The sequence below is a fragment of the Gorilla gorilla genome, chromosome 19, assembly GCF_029281585.2.
Source record: "Gorilla gorilla gorilla isolate KB3781 chromosome 19, NHGRI_mGorGor1-v2.1_pri, whole genome shotgun sequence".
Taxonomy (NCBI): domain Eukaryota; kingdom Metazoa; phylum Chordata; class Mammalia; order Primates; family Hominidae; genus Gorilla; species Gorilla gorilla.
This window is the reverse complement of record NC_073243.2, coordinates 82627444-82634842: the sequence shown is the minus strand read 5'-3', so window position 1 is coordinate 82634842 and position 7399 is coordinate 82627444.

The window sequence follows — 7399 nt, the reverse complement described above, 5'->3', positions numbered from 1 at the left end:
CATACAACTTTTTTTTTTTTTGAGACTGAGTTTCACTCTTTGTTGCCCAGGTTGGAGTGCAGTGGCATGATCTTGGCTCACTGCAACCTCTGCCTCCCAGGTTCAAGCAATTCTCCTGTCTCAGCCTCCTGAGTAGCTGGGATTACAGGTGCCCACCACCATGCCTGGCTAATTTTTGTATTTTTAGTAGCAATGGGGTTTCAACATGTTGGCCAGGCTGGTTTTGAACTCCTGACTGTCACACACATCCATGTGGAGAGAGACCATCAAACAGGCTTTGTGTGAGCAATAAAGCTTTTTAATCGCCTGGGTGCAGGCGGACTGAGTCCAAAAAAGGAGTCAGCAAAGGGAGATAGATAAGGGTGAGTCAGTTTTATAGGATTTGGGTAGGTAGTGGAAAATTACAGTTAAAGGGGGTTGTTCTCTTGCTGGCAGGGGCGGGGGTTACAAGGTGCTTGGTGGGGAGCTTCTGATATTCATTGTCCAGGAGAAGGAATGTCACAAGGTAATGTCATCAGTTAAGGCAGGAACCGGCCACTGACCTCCTGATCCACCTGCCTCGGCCTCCCAAAGTGTTGGGATTACAGAGGGGAGCCACCACACCTGGTCTATGACTTTTTTTTTAAAGGGGAAACACTGTGTCTTGTTTACCTTTGTATCAGTTTCCCAGTCTAACAAGTAGTCTACAAGTAATTGGAGACTTACCAATTGTTTGCTGAGCAGATTAAGATACATATTGTATAATGAAAGATAATTTGATATAATTTTAAAATTATTAATGTACTAAATGGAGACAAAAGGATATAATTATATGATTATATCACTTATAGGGAGTGATTTAAATTCACATTAATTCCTAAATTCCATGTGTTTAAAAACAAGATTTAATATCCAGACTATGGCAACACCATCTTTTACAAGTTATAAAATTTTGCAAATCAAATTATACATTGTTTTCACATTTTATCACAGTTACTATTTTTGCCAGTGTATTTGTTCTGTTAATTCATATACTGAAGAGAAAGGGCTAGAGTCTATACAACCACACCATTTCCAGTGAACACAATAATGCAGATGCTGGCATTTGTTTGTTTGTTTGTTTTGAGACAGGGTCTCACTCTGTCACCCAGGCTGGAGTGCAGTGGTGCAATCAGGGCTTATTGTAGCCTCAACCTCCCAGGCTCAAGTGATCCTCTCACCTCAGCTTCCTGAGTAGCTGGCACTACAGGCACACGCCACCATGTCTGGCTAATTTTTTTTTTTTTTGTATTTAAGATGGGGTTTCACCACGTTACCCAGGCTGGTCAAGTAAAAATGTAAACAATATTTCCATATGAAGGAAACATGATTGCATATTTTGAAAAACCAAGTGAACTACCAAAAACAATTTGATAAAATAATAGAATAAGAGAACTAGCAAAACTGCAAGGTAAATTGACTAAACTGTATTGCCACATTCCAACAATAAAAATTAGAAATTACAGTGAGATAAATTGCATACATAATAATGAGAAATATTAAATATTTAATCTAGTCTCAAATGTCATCAATTGCAAGACACCATCAGTTTAAGACACCATCAGTTTATGAATTACCAAGAAAGAAAAAATGTAGGCCGGGCACGGCGGCTCATGCCTGTAATCCCAGAACCTTGGGAGGCTGAGGCAGACGGATCATGAGTTCAGGAGTTTGAGACCAGTCGGACCAACATGGTGAAACCCCGCCTTTACTAAAAATACAAAAATTAGCTGGGCGTGGTAGTGGGCGCCTGTAGTCCCAGCTACTCCGGAGGCTGAGACAGGAGAATTGCTTGAACGTGGGAGGCAGAGGTTGCAGTGAGCCAAGATTGCGCCACTGCACTCCACCCTGAGTGACAGAGTGAGACTCCATCTCAAAAAAAAAAAAAAAAAAAAGAAAAGAAAAGAAAAGAAAGAAAAAATGTTGCCAATTAAACTTAAACTGAAAATGAATTCTCATTCTCGTCATTTAGAATTTTTATTTTGGCCGGGCGCGGTGGCTCACGCCTGTAATCCCAGCACTTTGGGAGGCTGAGGCAGGTGGATCACCTGAGGTCATGAGTTCAAGACTAGCCTGATGAACGTGGTGAAACCCCGTCTCTACTAAAAATACAAACATTAGCTGGGCATGATGGTCCGTGCCTGTAATCTCAGCTACTCAGGAAGCTGAGTCAGGATAATCCCTTGAACCCAGGAGGCAGAGATGGTAGTGAGCCGAGATGGTGCCACTGCACACCAGCCTAGATAACAGAGTGAGACTCTATCTCCAAAATAATAATAATAATAATAATAATAAAATAAAGTAAAAATTAAGAATACTCACAAATAGTTTCCAACTTTTGAAGGAATCAAGTAGGGAGAAAAAGCAAATGCTTCCATCTTTGTTCAAAAAGGACACTTTATGAAATTGCTGTCAACTCACAATAAAAAATCATAAAGGGGATACCACCACTGATCCCACAGAAATACAAACTACCATTAAAGAATACTATAAACACCTCTATGCAAATAAATTAGGAAATCTAGAAGACATGGATAAATTCCTGGACACATACACCCTCACAAGACTAAACCAGGAAGAAGTTGAATCTCTGAATAGACCAATAACAGGCTCTGAAATTGAGGCAATAATTAATAGCCCACCAACCAAAATAAGTCCAGGACCAGATGGATTCACAGCCAAATTCTATTAGAGGTACAAAGAGGAGCTGGTACCATTCCTTCTGAAACTATTCCAATCAATAGAAAAAGAGGGAATCCTCCCTAACTCATTTTATGAGGCCAGCGTCATCCTGATACCAAAGCTGGGCAGAGACACAACAAAAAAAGATAATTTTAGACCAATATCCCTGATGAACATTGATGCAAAAATCCTCAATAAAATACTGGCAAACCGAATTCAGCAGCACATCACAAAGCTTATCCACCATGATCAAGTGGACTTCATCCCTGGGATGCAAGGCTGGTTCAACATACCCAAATCAATAAACGTAATCCATCATATAAACAGAACCAAAGACAAAACCACACGATTATCCCAATAGACGCAGAAAAGGCCTTCAACAAAATTCAATAGCCCTTCATGCTAAAAACTCTCAATAAACTAGGTATTGATGGAACGTATCTCAAAATAATAAGAGCTATTTATGACAAACCCACAGCCAATATCATACTGAACGGGCAAAAACTGGAAGCATTCCCTTTGAAAACTGCCACAAGACAGGGACGATGCCCTCTCTCACCACTCCTATTCAACATAGTGTCAGAAGTTCTGGCCAGGGCAATCAGGCAGGAGAAAGAAATAAAGGGTATTCAATTAGAAAAAGAGGAAGTCAAATTGTCCCTGTTTGCAGATGACATGATTGTATATTTAGAAAACCCCATTGTCTCAGCCCAAAATCTCCTTAAGCTGATAAACAACTTCAGCAAAGCCTCAGGATACAAAATCAATGTGCAAAAATCACAAGCATTCCTATACAGCAATAACAGACAAACAGAGAGCCAAATCATGAGTGAACTCCCATTCACAACTGCTTCAAAGAGAATAAAATACCTAGGAATCCAACTTACAAGGGATGTGAAGGACCTCTTCAAGGAGAACTACAAACCACTGCTCAAAAAAATAAGAGGACACAAACAAATGGAAGAATATTCCATGCTCATGGGTAGGAAGAATCAATATCGTGAAAATGGCCATACTGCCCAAGGTAATTTATAGATTCAATGCCATCCCCATCAAGCTACCAATGATTTTCTTCACAGAAGTGGAAAAAACTACTTTAAAGTTCATATGGAACCAAAAAAGAGCCCGCATCGCCAAGACAATCCTAAGCCAAAAGAACAAAGCTGGAGGCATCACGCTACCTGACTTCAAACTATACTACAAGGCTACAGGAACCAAAACGGCATGGTACTGGTACCAAAACAGAGATATAGACCAATGGAACAGAACAGAGCCCTCAGAAATAACACCACACATCTACAACCATCTGATCTTTGACAAACCTGACAAAAACAAGAAATGGGGAAAGGGTTCCCTATTTAATAAATGATGCTGGGAAAACTGGCTAGCCATATGTAGAAAGCTAAAACTGGATCCCTTCTTTACACCTTATACAAAAATTAATTCAAGATGGATTAAAGACTTAAATGTTAGACCTAAAACCATAAAAACCCTAGAAGAAAACCTAGGCAATACAATTCAGGCCATAGGCAAGGTCAAGGACTTCATGACTAAAACACCAAAAGCAATGGCAACAAAAGGCAAAATTGATAAATGGGATCTAATTAAACTAAAGAGCTTCTGCATAGCAAAAGAAACTACCGTCAGAGTGAAAAGGCAACCTACAGAATGGGAGAAAATTTTTACAATCTACCCATCTGACAAAAGGCTAATATCCAGAATCTACAAAGAACTTAAACAAATTTACAAGAAAAAATCAAACAACCCCATCAAAAAGTAGGCAAAGGGTATGAACAGACACTTCTCAAAAGAAGACATTTATGCAGCCAACAGACACATAAAAAAATGCTCATCATCATAGGCCATCAGAGAAATGCAAATCAAAACCACAATGAGACACCATCTCATACCAGTTAGAATGGTGATCATTAAAAAGTCAGGAAATAACAGGTGCTGGAGAGGATGTGCAGAAATAGGATCACTTTTACACTGTTGGTGGGACTGTAAACTAGTTCAACCATTGTGGAAGACAGTGTGGCAATTCCTTAAGGATCTAGAACTAGAAATACCATTTGACCCAGCCATCCCATTACTGGGTATACACCCAAAGATTATAAATCATGCTGCTATAAAGACACATGCACACGTATGTTTATTGCGGCACTATTCACAATAGCAAAGAATTGGAACCAACCCAAATGTCCATCAATGATAGACTGGATTAAGAAAATGTGGCACATATACACCATGGAATACTATGCAGCCATAAAAAAGGATGAGTTCACGTCCTTTGTAGGGACATGGATGAAGCTGGAAACTATCATTCTGAGCAAACTATCGCAAGGATAGAAAACCAACCACTGCATGTTCTCACTCATAGGTAGGAATTGAACAGTGAGAACACTTGGACACAGGGTGGGGAACATCACACACTGGGGCTTGTCGTGGGGTGGGGGGAGGGGGGAGGGATAGCATTAGGAGATATACCTAATGTAAATGACGAGTTAATGGGTGCAGCACACCAACATGGCACATGTATACATATGTAACAAACCTGCACGTTGTGCATGTGTACCCTATAACTTGAAGTATAATAAAAAAAACAGAAATTGCTGTCAACTATAGATAGCTTATGAGAAAAATTCCTTAAATCTGAAAAACAAAACATTTTAGTAAAGAGCCAACAACGTCTTAAATAAAAGCCATAAAAACATTGTATTTATCAACTACTTAAATTTCATGTAATTGATGTCTTGTTTTGCTTTTTTCTTGATTCATAAAACCCATCAGTTTCTTTTTTTCTTTTATTCTTTGAGACAGGTTTTCACTCTAACACCCAGGCTCGAGTGCAGTGGTGGGATCATGGCTCACTGCAGCCTCAATTTCACAGGCTCAGGTGATTCTCCCACCTCAGCCTTCCAAGTAGCTGGTACTAGAAACTCACACCATCATACCTAGCTAATTTTTTGTATTTTTTTGAGAGATGAGGTTTTGCCATGTTACCCAGGCTGGTCTCAAGCTCCTGGGCTCTAGCAATCTGCCTGCCTTGGCCTCCCAAAGTCCTGGGATTACAAGCGTGAGCCAACACACTTGGCCAAACCCATCTGTTTCTTTATTAGAGTTCTGGAAATTTTTATTTAGTTCACTGATCTTAAAGTTATCAGAAATCTGTGTTCAAGAGTACTTGTTAGGCAGGGAGTGGTGGCTCATGCCTGTGATCCCAGCAATTCGGGAGGCCAAGACAGGCAGATCATCTGAGGTCAGGGGTTCCAGACCTGCCTGGCCAACATGGTGAAACCCTGTCTCTACTAAAAATACAAAAATTAGCTGGGCGTGTTGGCGCGCACCTGTAATCCCAGCTACTCCGGAGGCTGAGGCAGGAGAATCGTTTGAACCCGGGAGGCGGAGGTTGCAGTGAGCCGAGATCGCGCCATCGCACTCCAGCCTGGGTGACAGGGCGAGGCTGCATCTCAAAGAAAAAAAGAAAAGAAAAGAAAACCCAGTATCATGACTGACAGTGTCATATCAGGACCATTAGACTTTTATAAATTTTTTTTTTTTTGAAACAGTTTCGTTCTTGTCGCCCAGGCTGGAGTGTAATGGAGTGATCTTGGCTCACTGCCACCTCCTCCTCCTGGGTTCAAGCGATTCTCTTGCCTCAGCCTCCCGAGTAGCTGGGATTACAGGCACGCACCACCATGCTTGGTTAATTTTTGTATTTTTAGTAGAGATGGAGTTTCATGTTGGCCAGGCTGGTCTCAAACTCCCAACCTCAGGTGATCTGCCCGCCTTGGCCTCCCAAGGTGCTGGGATTACAGGCATGAGCCACCACTCCCAGCCTATACATTTTATTTTATTTTATTATTTTTTGAGATGGAGTTTCACTCTCGTCACCCAGGCTGGAGTGCAATGGCACGATCTCTGCTCACTACAACCTCTGCCTCCTAGGTTTAAGCGATTCTCCTGTCTCAGCCTCCCAAGTAGCTGGGATTACAGGCACCAGCCACCACACCTGGCTAATTTTCATTTTCATTTTTTTTTTTTTTTTTTGAGGCAGAGTCTCGCTCTATCGCCCAGGCCAGAGTGCAGTGGCACGATCTCGGCTCACTGCAAGCTCCACCTCCCAGCTTCACGCCATTCTCCTGCCTCAGCCTCCTGAGTAGCTGGGACTACAGGCGCCTGACACCACACCCGGCTAATTTTTTTGTTGTATTTTTAGTAGAGATGGGGTTTCACCATATTGGCCAGAATGGTCTCTATCTCTTGACCTCGTGATCCGCCCGCCTAGGCCTCCCAAAGTGCTGGGATTACAGGCGTGAGCCACCGCACCCGGCCAATTTTCATATTTTTAATAGAGATGGGGTTTCATCATGTTGGCCAGGCTTGTCTCAAACTCCTGACCTCAGGTGATCTGCCCACCTCAGCCTCCCAAAGTGCTGAGATTACAGGTGTGAGCCACCGCACCTGACCAAATTTTATATAATCTTTATAATACTCATATTAATAACATATCCATATAAATATAACTTAAAAGTTTCAACACAATAATCAAAATTATGACTAATAACATATTAAATTTTTATGTTTATATAATTTTTGGAACATTTATACTAATAATATACCCATAATGTAACTGAAAGAATATCTAGTATCATTTGTCATTTCACAACGCCTCCTATGCAATTTGCCAAATAAGCCG